Here is a 13,609-nt window from a genome sequence, read left to right as displayed (position 1 = left end):
TTTTGTTCCCATGCCATTTCAAAATTTTATTCCATTCTATGTTGAGTGTAAAAAATTAATCATAAATAAAAGTTTTATTACACACCCCCCATTGGCTGCCAAAAAAACATATTTATGTTTATTGACTTCTTCATCTTTAACCGATAATAAATAAATAAAAATGTTATTTGTAATAATTTTGAAATGTTTTTTTTTTTTTTGCCAACAAATGATCAACAAAAATATTCTTGTAAAACCACAACTACTGCTGACCTGCATTTAATGCACACTGGGTATTACACAATAAGTGAGAGAGATGTTTTGGGGTAGACGGCAGAAAAACGTTGAACATAAAACAATAATTTACTGTTAACGTCTGTTATGGAACATTTATTGCATGTTGCTGCTTCTTGTGCTGCCGCATTTACGCAAAATTATTATTTTTTCTTCTGTTTTATTTGTGAAAAAAAAACTATTTAACAAACAACATTTAACAGAAAACTTAAATTTGTATTCCCAACACACGATTATTAGTTTTTTTCAATATTTTTTTTTTTTGTACACATTGAACAATCAGTTTTGTGTGTTGTGATGTTGGTTGGTTTGAAGTAAAGAAGATTTTGTAATGACATCAATTGTTGTAGCTGGTTGGCATTATGGGTTTATCTATTCTTTAGCAGCATAAGAATTATGATATAGTTTAAAGCAGCATTACCATTAGTGGAGACTTCTACCTATAAACAATGTTGATAACACGGTGTTATGAACTGGCTCCGGAGTGTGTCATAACACTAGGTTAGGTTCCATTGGCAGCCACTCGACAAGCAGCTCACTTGGATCCAATCAAAATTGATCCCATTGTGATATCCAAGAGGTAAACAGCAGCGTATTTATAAAAAGTCAGTTATCTCTGAGGTGAACCAACCAGTTTCTCAGCACTAAAATCACTCATAGATCGTTAACAAGAGATCCATTGGAAAAATTACAATAACTAGTTATCACTCATATTTCCCACCAAATATCGATTTTTATATGAAAATTATAAAAATAAAAAAAAGTCCTAGAGGAAAAAAGGACAAAAATCTTTGATCACTCATATTTCCCAGATTTTTAATTAAAAATTCTAAAATCTCTAATATATCGCTATAAGAGGTCCTGGAGCAAAAATGACAATAATCACTCATATTTTCCACCAAATATCGATTTTTATATGAAAAATCTTAAATCACGCATAGATCGTTAATAAGAGGTCCTAGAGGAAAAAGGACAATAATCCGTGATCACTAATATTTCCCACCAAATATCGATTTTTATATGAAAAATCTAAAGTCACTGATAGATCTTTAACAAGAGGTCCTAAAGGAAATAAGACAATAATCCGTGATCACTCATATTTCCCACCAAATATCGATTTTCATATGAAAAATCTTAAATCACTCATAGATCTTTAACAAGAGGTCCTACAGGAAAAAAGACAATAACCTGTGATCACTCATATTTCCCACCAAATATAAATTTTTATATGAAAAATAGAAAATCATTCATAAATCGCTAACAAGAGGTCTTAGACTAAAAAGGACAATAATCTGTGATCACTCATATTTCCCACCCAATAAAGATTTTTATATGAACAATCTAAAATCACTCGTAGATCGTTAATAAGAGGTCCTAGAGGAAAAAGGACAGAAATCTGTGATCACTCATATTTCCCTCCAAATATCGATTTTTATATGAAAAATCAAAAATCACTCATAGATCGTTAACAAGAGGTCCTAGAGGAAAAAGGACAAAAATCTGTGATCACTCATATTTCCCAGCAAATATCAATTTTTAAACGAAAAATCTAAAATCACTCATAGATCGTTAACAAGAGGTCCTAGAGGAAAAAAGACAATAATCTGTGATCACTCATATTTCCCACCAAAAATCGATTTTTATATGAAAAATCTAAAATGTCTCATAGATTATTAACAAGAGGTCCTAGTGGAAAAAGGACAAAAATCTGTGATCACTCATATTTCCCAGCAAATATCAATTTTTATATGAAAAATTTGAAATCACTCATAGATCGTTAACAAGAGGTGCTAGAGGAAAAGGATAAAAATCTGTGATCACTCATATTTCCCACCAAATACCGATTTTTATATGAAAAATCTAAAATCACTCATAGATCGTTAACAAGAGGTCCTAGAGGAAAAAAGACAATAATTACTGATCATATTTTCCACCAAATATCGATTTTTATATGAAAAATCTTAAATCACGCATAGATCGTTAATAAGAGGTCGTAGAGGAAAAAGGACAATAATCCGCGATCACTAATATTTCCCACCAAATATCAATTTTTATTTGAAAAATCTAATGTCACTCATAGATCTTTAACAAGAGGTCCTAAAGGAAATAAGACAATAATCCGTGATCACTCATATTTCCCAGCAAATATCGATTTTTATATGAAAAATCTAAAATCGTTCATAGATCGTTAACAAGAGGTCCTAGAGGAAAAAGGACAAAAATCTGTGATCGCTCGTATTCCCACCAAATATCGATTTTTATATGAAAAATCTAAAATGTCTCATAGATTGTTAACAAGAGGTCCTAGTGGAAAAAGGACAAGAATCTGTGATCACTCATATTTCCCAACAGATACCAATTTTTATATGAAAAATTTAAAATCACTCATAGATCGTTAATAACAGGTCCTAGAGGAAAGAGGAAAAAATCTGTGATCACTCACATTTCCCACCAACTACCGATTTTTATATGAAAAATCTAAAATGTCTCATAGATTGTTAACAAGAGGTTCTAGAGGAAAAAGGACAAAAATCTGTGATCACTTATGTTTCCCAACAAATACCGATTTTTATATGAAAAATCTAAAATGTCTCATAGATCGTTAACAAGAGGTACTAGAGGTAAAAGCACAAAAATCTATGATCACTCATATTTCCCACCAAATACCTAGTTTTATATAAAAATCTAAAATGTCTCATAGATTGTTAACAAGAGGTCCTAGAGGAAAAAGGACAAAAATCTGTGATTTACCACCAAATATCGACTTTTATATGAAAATCTAAAATCACTCATAAATCGTTAACAAGAGTTCCTAGAGGAAAATGGACAAAAATCTGTGATCACTCATATTTACCACCACATATCGATTTTTATATGAAAAATCTAAAATCACTCATAGATCGTTAACAAGAGGTCCTAGAGGAAAAAGGACAATAATCAGTGATCACTCATATTTACCACCAAATATCGATTTTTATATGAAAAATCTCAAATCCCTCATAGATCGTTAACAAGAGGTCCTAGAGGAAAAAGGAAAATAATCTGTGATCACTCATATTTCCCACCAAATATCGATTTTTATATGAAAAATCTAAAATCACTCATAGATCGTTAACAAGAGGTCCTAGAGAAAAAGGACAAAAATCTATGATCGCTCACATTTCCCACCAACTACCGATTTTTATATGAAAAATCTAAAATGTCTGATAGATCGTTAACAAGAGGTCCTAGAGGAAAAAGGACAAAAATCTGTGATCACTCATACTTACCACCACATATCGATTTTTATATGAAAATCTAAAATCACTCATAGATCGTTAACAAGAGGTCCTAGAGAAAAAAGGACAAAAATCTGTGATCACTCATATTTCCCACCAAATATTGATTTTTATATGAAAAATCTAAAATCACTCATAGATCGTATATATAATTTTCTCCTCACCTACTACCAATTATTTGTATTTATTATTATGAAGCGATCATAATACTAAAGTATGATCCTCAGTGATCTACAATAATTTAATTTGATCCAGTATGCCATTTATGACAGATGTAGAGTATACAAACAGTTTTATTTTTTTTATTAGCAAAAGTGAAGATATCATTGTTAAATCTTCTAATGTTTTCCATGCACGTAAAAAACGAAACAAAACAAAATCGTTAAAGATTCTGGTAAAAAAAACGCATTGTAAATGTTTAACATGTTTAAAATGCGTAAAATGAAGGAGAAGTTGCTAAACACCAATATAATACATATTTAAAGTTTTTTTGTTTGTATTATTTCTTTAGCAAGAAACGATCAAATCTTTTGAATGTTTATGGCGAAACTTTTTTTTCGTTATTTTTTTTATGAGGTTGTTAAACGAATTTTATGGGAGTTTTTGGAAATTTTGAGATTGGCAATGCTATGCAAAATGCATGTAATCGTGGCATAATTATTTTGTATTCAAATTAAGGGGATAAATATGCAAAATCTTAAAAATAAATCAATTTAAAGCAGTTCATTATAAGAAATTTATGCAATATAACTAAAATATATATACTTTGTTAGATTTTATTTTGAAACATTAACGTATTAGCCTTTTCCTATCATTCTGGTAACTAATGGGTTCTGAGTTGCTCATCTTTTAAGGCAAAAATCGAATGAAGCCAATATCGGATAATTTGTTCCAAAGTGAAGCATAGCCCATATAGAGCGTTCTACATCGATTGAAACAAGTATTAGTCATACGGGGTAAAATCAAGACTATAAGGCAGGTGAGTCAAAACTTCCCAACCACTTCATTGAATAATTGTAATTAGTCTATTACATTTGAAAATAACTAAAGTTGCAATGTTTTAATTTCTTTGTTATTTCAACATTTATTTCCGCCACCATAATATATATTTAGCATGACTCCACCATTTCCCTAAAATCATATAATATTTATCTAAAAAACCAATCTTATACCTTCATACACTTAGGTTTCTAAACAAATTAATTACACTTAATTTGAAATGTTCTCACAAATATACTTGTGTTCACTTTATCCGCTTCCAACTATATAATTAATATGACAACATTTTTTTCACTCTTGACATTTGATTGTTAAACACTTGGAGTTGGAAAAGATAACCAAAAAAAAAAACTGCGACAGCCATTAAGAAAAACAATGGCTAGATGATAAAAATCATTATGAAAATGAATATTAAAGCATAAATGATAATTTAATGTCGTTTTTTAAAAGTAAAGAAGAATTTTTAGAAACAAGAAAATAAATAAATAAAAAAATATAAACGAAACTGCACATTAACGATACACCTGCATAACATGCAATGTAAACTAGGCACCTGATACACGTTTAACAAATTTTTTAATTTGTTTCATGAAAATCTTGAAAATAAACATAAAATCTGGATGAAAATGGACATAATCTGTGATCACTCATATTGCCCTCTAAATATCGGTTTTTAATTAAAAATTCTAAAATCTCTAATATATCGGTAATAACAGGTTCTGCAGAAAAAAGGACAATAATTAGAGATCACTCATATTTCCCACAAAATATTGATTTTTATATGAAAAATATAAAATCACTTATGGATCGTTAACAAGTGATCCTAGAGGAAAAAGGTCAATAATCTGTAATCACTCATATTTCCCACCAAATATCGATTTTTATATGAAAAATCTAAAATCACTCGTTAACAAGAGGCCTAGAGGAAAAAGGACAAAAATCTGTGATCACTCATATTTCCCACCAAATATCGATTTTTATATGAAAAATCTAAACTCACCCATAGATCGTTAAGAAAAAGGACAATAATCTGTGAACAAAATCACCCATAGATCGTTGAGAAGATGACCTAGAGGAAAAAGGATAATAATCTGTGATCACTCATATTTCCCACCAAATATTACTCATATTTTGCAAAATCTAAAATCACAAGGTATTCTAGAGGAATAAGGATTATTATCTGTGATCCACTCATATATTCCACCAAATATCGATTTTTATATGAAAATCTAAATGACCCATGGATCGTTAAAAAGAGGTCCTAGAGGAAAAATGACAAAAATCTGTGATCACTCATATTTTCCACAAAATATTGATTTTTATATGAAAAATCTAACATCACTCATAAACGTGACTCAAGTATGACTATTAATATTGCCTTAAAACCTATAAATATATTCATATTTAAAAGAAGTTTTTTTATATGACACTGAAAGTTTGTGTCAAATTATTTTTGTATGCAAACTGTCATGACTAATATGTCAGTAACTATAACGATTAGCACATAACCAGAATTCGTGTTGATGTGACAATAAAATATTTCTCCAAATTATGGACCGATCATTACAAAAGTTGTTAAAACGATTTAGGTTCATATAAAATATGTTTGTATCCAATTTCATCACGATATTAATTATTATAAGACAGTTAAGAATGTTCAATTGATTTTCTGAAAGGGGCCTTGTATGTGGACTATGGACAATTGTCCGATTTTCGTTTGGGCCCTATCGTGTTCTCAACAGAGTTTGGAGTGGATATATTACATTAAAAAATTTAAAAAAAATGGAAACTGCACAATTATGCACTACGATTTCTTTTTGCAGGAGCTTTTCACTCTCACACCTCAGTTTGGAGAATTTTGGTAAAAAAAAAATGTATCTTAAAAAATTTTTAGGTGAATCGCTGAAGTTTTGAGGTGCATTAACAAGGAAAAAAATTTATTTTTTCAGAATAGAAATGTATACGTAATTATGGTTCTAATAAGATATAAAAGAAAAAAAAATTGGTCAAAAAATGTTAAAGTTATTAAAAATTTCTCAAGCTATTAACGTGTCTGAGGCCACTAGAACAAGAAATGTAGGAACAAAATTAACATATTTTGAGAAATATTAAAACAAAAGCTCATTTTTACTTAAAATATATCCATATTTACTTGTATATGTGTTTCTGTCTTCTTAGGATATCGTTAACCTATTCGCTGATACGACCAAAAAAAATCAAATTTTTTAACGGCAGTTTTAAAACTCCATTTAAAAAAATTTGTTAAACAAATTTCAGAATTTTCTGATTGTCTCATTGGCATTTATTGCAAATATAATAGGGAATAAAAATGTGTAGAAATTATGAAAATATCTCTTATAGTTTTTCCGTACCTGCGGTTTAAATTTTGTGATTTTCGAGAAAAACAAATTATTGGCCATATTTTGTTGAATGAGCTCAATTTCCTTACTGTTATGAATTTTAAGTAAAACCTATTCAGAATATTATAGTCCCGGTAATTTTAAATATAGTCTGAAAGTTTTACTAAAATCAGAAAACGCACAATCCATAAATCGTGAGGGAAAGATAGCGAAATGTTATATATTTAAGGACCGATTTTGATGAAGCTTAAGAACAGCACAAAAATGGAAATTAACTTGGGGCTAAAATGACACTCAACTTTTAAAATCACAAAAAATACAGTCTGGAATGTAGTCAATGTGGATTATACCGCGTGCATTCCAAAAAACTGTCGCCATGACACTGGCTTTCTCTGGTGCCGATTCACTTTGAAAAGTTCACTGTTTTGTCTGCTGTTTGATCTCTAGTGCGATTGAACAACGACAAACACTCCTGCGATGTTGTCACACGATTGCGTTTGTGGTCGATTGTGAGCAAACACGGCAGCCATCTTACGGAAAGCTTTCTCATACCCAAGTGATCATTCAAAATTGATAATTGTGAGCCATGTGGTCTCTCGCACTTTCAATCTCCGATTGGCCAACGCCTTATTGTGATTGTTTTCAATTGTTTCAGGCGTACATCAACATCAACTAGGTATTCAGAATGTTCGACATCTTCCGTGCTTGAATGGCCACAACGAAAATAAGTAAACCACTTTTTTACCATTGAAATTGATGGTGCAGAATTCCCACAGTATTTATCAGGCTTATTCTTGGGTTGAGTAATAGTCTTTTTCCGCAAAAAATAATGCTTAACTTTTTTCCAAATTTTCATCAAGTCACGAAGCTATCAATGGCTGTAAAACACAAACTAAATGACGCAATTGTTTAAATTTTGTCAGGATTCAAATGACAGATGCCTCGTATAGTAAAAAAACCACGACTACGTCGATTTACACCACCATAGTGGAGAGGGTACTATGCGTCTGTGCAGATGTTTGTAACGCGATAAATATTAGTCTAACACCAACCTAAAAGTATACCGATCGACTTAGAATCACTTTCTGAGTCGATGATATTCGTCTGTCTGGCTGTCTTTCCTTGTAAACTTTTTGCGCAAAGTACAGGTCGCAATTTTGAAGATATTTCGGTCCAAGGTCCAAGCCTTTTGAAACTAACTGCAATCGGTTCATAATTTCACCTAGCCCACATACAAATGTCCACCCGAAATTAGACTTTACCGGTCATAAATGTTTAATTCATATAGGTATCTACACAAATTTCGCTCAAAATAAGTTTCAAAAAATTTCCAAAACACCCTCAAATTCAGAAGTTATTCTGAAAAACCGTTTTCAGTTATGTCCGTGAACATATCGATCTGTAACTCAGTCAGTCTCTGTCCAAATTTAAAGTTTTAAACGGGGTTAAAAAGAAAACAGACCACGCTTTAAAATGGCTTGCATTTTTTCATACATTTGTAAGTTATAAATATTGTTTTTGTTAAGAGTATCTAAAAGAAAAACAAAATTTATCAACTTTTTTGATTTTAATCGCTTTTCATTGCTTATTTTGACATGGAAGCTTATAAAAATTTATACCAATGTATTAAGGAAATTTAGTTCTTCACAAACCATCGTTTTAATTATTCAAATCGAATGAAAATTGTAAAAGTAATTCAACTTTTCATTAACACCTTTTTTAGTATTTTCTCCCCCAGACCATATGAATAAAAAATAAGCAAAAAACTATACAAAAAAAATTTGTTCAACAATTTTTAATTTACAAGGTAAATTTTGTGGAACTTTTTTCGAAAAAGTTTAATAACTTTTGCAAGTATAAACCGATTTTAACAACTAATATCTCGTTTTTGTCTACATAAAATTGTCCATAAAATAATGTCCAAAAAAATAGGGTTTCATAGAAAAAAATTAAAATAACTGTTGTTGAATTTGAAAAATTAGGAAAAAAAATAAAAAAGAATGCCAAACTATTTATAAAAACTTACACAATTTCTAGGAATATAGATCTTATACATACATTTTATGAAAGCTTAATTCTTTACCAAACTACAATTGTTTAAAATTTTTAAATCGGTCGAAAAATGTATGAGTTAGAGGTACTAAAGTACTACGACCTACCCTAAAACAGTTTTTTCAAAATAACTCAAAATTTTGAGGGTGTTTAAAAATCTTTGAGAACGGTGGCTTTTCAATTTCTGACAAAAAGTGTAATTTTGTAGCAGAGTGTAATTAGTCATAGCTAACATTTAAGGACTGCTTCCGAAAATCAGTTTAATGTGCATAAATCTCATAAAAATTATGGTATACACAAAAAATTCAACAGAAATAACTTTCATATAGATATATATCAAATGACTTGATTTCACGGTGATCGGTCCACAATTAGCCACAGCCCTCTTCCGAAAATCATTCATGAAAATAAATTATTGAAATTTAAAAAAAAAAATTATTAGTGTAGGGTTTAATATGGTTGGGCTTGACCGACCATACTTTATTTCTTGTTTTTGATAAATTTTAATTTAAATTTTTTACAAATTGGTTTTAACAAATTAACCAAAATTAACTAAAATATATATTTAACGAAAACATTTTCATTGTTTGGAATAACAATTCTGTTGATTAAGCAATTTTTCCCTTAAAAATCTACAGATTCCATACTTTAAATATTCTCCACAAAATTTAGTTCAGTGTATGTGTTTAGCCAACAATAATTGCCTTTTGCTGGCACCCTTTGTTTATCTTAGAAAACCCACACATTTTGTCGTTAAAATAAAAATAATTATTAAATTAAAAACGAGACACGCTTGAAGAATTTAAGACAGAATTATACAAAAACAAACGTGTCGAATATTTTAGAAGACAATAAAAAAAAATAAAATAAAACCAACAATAACAAAATTTTAATTCATCAAACCATCAAACTTTTATCATTTTAAGAAAATCTAAATAATATTATTATCATCTAACATAATCAGGGAAATACATTATTCTTAGTCTTATTTAAAATTATAATTATAGGGTAAATATAATAAGAAATAAGAAGAAAAAATAAATAAAATTTTTCAAATCATAAAAAGACAAGGAAGTTCCATTTATAAAATTACTAATAAAATGTTTACACCCTTTAGCCAAAGATACTTAAAAGTTTCTTTGCTGTAGTTTTTAATATAAACTAGATTGCATTTTAATTATCACTATGAATTCATAGGTTTATTTTTTTTTTTTCTTTAAAAAATTCTAATTTCTTTTTTAAGACACACACAGAAATTCATGCCAAACATTCATTCATTCCTACCTTTAAATAGAGTGTAATTATTTGCTGTTTTACTTTAGTGGCTGAAGAAGAAATAAACTTAAAAAGGAAGAAATTCTTTCAGCCATAAAAATTTCATATGAAGATCTCTTAATTTATTGCCATGTTATGGTCAGTTAAATTGTAATTAACCCATGCCAAACACCACCAACCATGTTTGACAGCCTTAAACTATTGAAACAGTTTCTTGGAAAATATCAGGAAACTACCTAGAAATACATAACAGTTTCATAACAAATCAAGTTAATAATGTAGACTTAAGGGCGTTTTATTAATACTTAATAACCACGCCCTTTCTTTAAGGGTTAATGTACTGTATGGATACGGTAAACATTGTAAACAAATCATTAACTGCATTAAAGAATCAAACACAGAAGTGAAAAACTGCTGGTTACTACCATTTTATTGTTGGGTCTGTCTATTCACTCGTATGTTTTAAAAAATGTATGGGGTCTTATCTAACGGCATATCACGTGCTATTTTTACACAAAATATAGAAAAAATTATTAAAAAAAAAACACATTTTAATTATTGCACTGATTGTATCAATTATGCTGGTTGGCTGGCTGGTTTGGTGCTTGTGTTAATCAGCACATAAATCAAATCACCATTAACTATGAAATTAAGTATAATTTGATTTTAAAATTTTTTTTTTTTTTGTTATTTTGTGGCAAGATAATTAAAATTTAATACAACTTGTGTTTCTAACAGATTGATCTTTAATTCAATGTTGCAAAATATTAAATTTTATGGAGTATTTTGTACTGCTTAATATTAAGAATCTGTTTAAGATGCTGTTATTAATGGCTAATCTAATTAATTATTTTAAGGAAATTTTATTTGTTACAATAAGGTGTTTATCAATGCTTCGATTTAATTAATTTAATTTAAGCTGTATTCCATATAATCTTATATCACACAGAGAAAACAGATTCGTAATGGCAACCGAATTTGTTGCACTACAATGGGTCAAAATCAGGAAAAATATATTTTAAGCTGATTTTTTTTTTAATAAAATTTTTTTTTGTCATAAATTCTTTCCAATTTTTTTTTTAATTTTTTAAAAATTAAAAAAAAATTTAAAAAATTAAAAAAAAAAATTTTAAAAAAATGGAAAAAAAATTTAAAAAATTAAAAAAAAAAAATTGGAAAAAACTTTCAAAAAGGGTATATAAGATTTGGCACAGCCAAATATAGCTCTCCTACTTGTTTTTCACTAACAATTTAAAAAAATTAAAAAAAAAACAATTTAGAAAAATTTTTTTTTTTTAAATTTTAAAAAGGAATAGCCTAACACCGATAATTATACCGATAGACTCAGAATCACTTTATGAGTCGATTAATTTTAAAGACATTTCGATAAAATGTGGTAAATAAAATTTTTTAGGCCCAAGGACGAGGCCTATTGAAACTAGCTGAAATCGGTCCATTATTTCCCCTAGCTCCCATACAAATGTTCTCCCGAAATACTTTATACTATGGAAATCATGTCACCTAATTTCATGCCAATCGGTTTTTAATTAATCATAGCTCCCATATAGGGCCCTCTTCCCAAATATAAACATTTTAATAAATCTTAAAAATGTTTATATATACAAAAAACTCAATGCAAATAACTTTGATGGCGATCGGTCTATAATTAGTCATAGCTCCAAAATAAGACCCTCTTCCGAAAATAACTTTTTTAAATTTTAAATGAAAAATAATTTTGTTCATTTACTTAGTGTAGGGTATTAAATGGTTGGGCTTGACCGACCATTTTTTCTTACTTGTTTTAATACATACATTGAACAATTTGACAGAAATGGTGAAAGTGTACTTTTTATAAGGACTTAGAGCTTTTTCTTGTGATAAATTGGACTAAGCGCTTTTGCTCATCACTACAAAACAACAACAAAAAGGGAGATAACTCCAATTTTTTTCTTTGTAATCAATGTATTTTTACTTATTGTACATTACTGCATTAAAATCTCAATTTCTAAAAAGAGTGGATAGAGCCTTTGCATGTTAAGCCAGCGATATGTATTCATTTTAGTATAAATTTGTATCCAGTTTTTGCTTTCATCAAATTCAGTGAATGTAAAATTTAATCTGAAAAAATAAAAAAATTAAAACTTTTTGGGGAATCTATGATTTCGTTTTACCTTTTTAATAAATAATATATTAAAATATTTGTATTATTCTGCATTCTCGAATTTACCATAAATATCCCAATTATCATAATCTTCATTATCATCATTATCTTCATCATCATTATTTTAATCTTCTTCATCAATATCATCATCACCATCTTCATCATTGTTATCATTTACTGGTCTTGTTCAATAAATGACAACCAGGGATTTTACTCAAAAATAAAAAAAGGGCCGGGCATTGTCTGAACTTTTTTCAAAAAATAAAAGCAGTTATCCTATACTTATCTAAAGTCCATAAAACTAATTCCAATTTTTACTAACTTAATACTTGTGGCTCATTAAATGCGGAAATTATCCCAATTTTTGACCTTTTTTAAAAAAATTATTAAAAATATTTTCACATAATTTATATATTTTCACATAATAATAAAAAGAATTACTATATACTCTAATACCTGATATTTAAGGTTCCATTATAAAATATTTACTTTTAATAGATTTAATACTAACAATAATAGATTGAATTTTAACGCTTTGACCACTCACTGAAAGGAAAGTAAACAACTTAGTTGATTGATTTTTACAGCTAGTGATGCAGAATTTTATCTACTTTTACCTTTACCGAAATTTATTATAAAAACTTTATTAACTTTATTAATTATAATTTAATTGATAAGTTATATATAGATAAGTTCTTTTCGTTTATTCTGTCAGGTTATTCATTATTGGGTGCATAACTTAATAATGCGAAATTTTTTTCAAATGTTTTGCTTTTATTTTGAAACATTTGTACAATATAAGTTTATTTAAAGTACTGGCCATTGATAGCTGTGACCTATAGTGGAACACGGCACGGTCTGGACTATAAAGCGGGTGAGGCAAATATTCCCAACCACTTCATTCTAAATACTTTTAAGAGGTATTGCATCATTACAGTTTCATGTCTGGCCGCATATTTTGGGCGTTTTTCGGCAAATGCTTGCTTCAAACGAATCAGTTGCATTTATTACAGGTTCCTGTGATGGCCTGGCCAGATTTTATCAGCTCGTAATAGATAGGAACCTTTTGCTCCCAACAAATACAGAGAATTAACTTAGCGCCATTGATAATTGGCTTTGGTGTAGATTCGGCAGGTGGCCAGGCTTCACGTACGATCTCTTACGCTTCGGGTTATTGTAATGGATCCATTTTTCATCGCCAGTAATGATTC

The sequence above is a fragment of the Calliphora vicina genome, chromosome 5 (genome assembly GCF_958450345.1).
Source record: "Calliphora vicina chromosome 5, idCalVici1.1, whole genome shotgun sequence".
Taxonomy (NCBI): domain Eukaryota; kingdom Metazoa; phylum Arthropoda; class Insecta; order Diptera; family Calliphoridae; genus Calliphora; species Calliphora vicina.
This window is presented reverse-complemented; position numbering follows the sequence as displayed.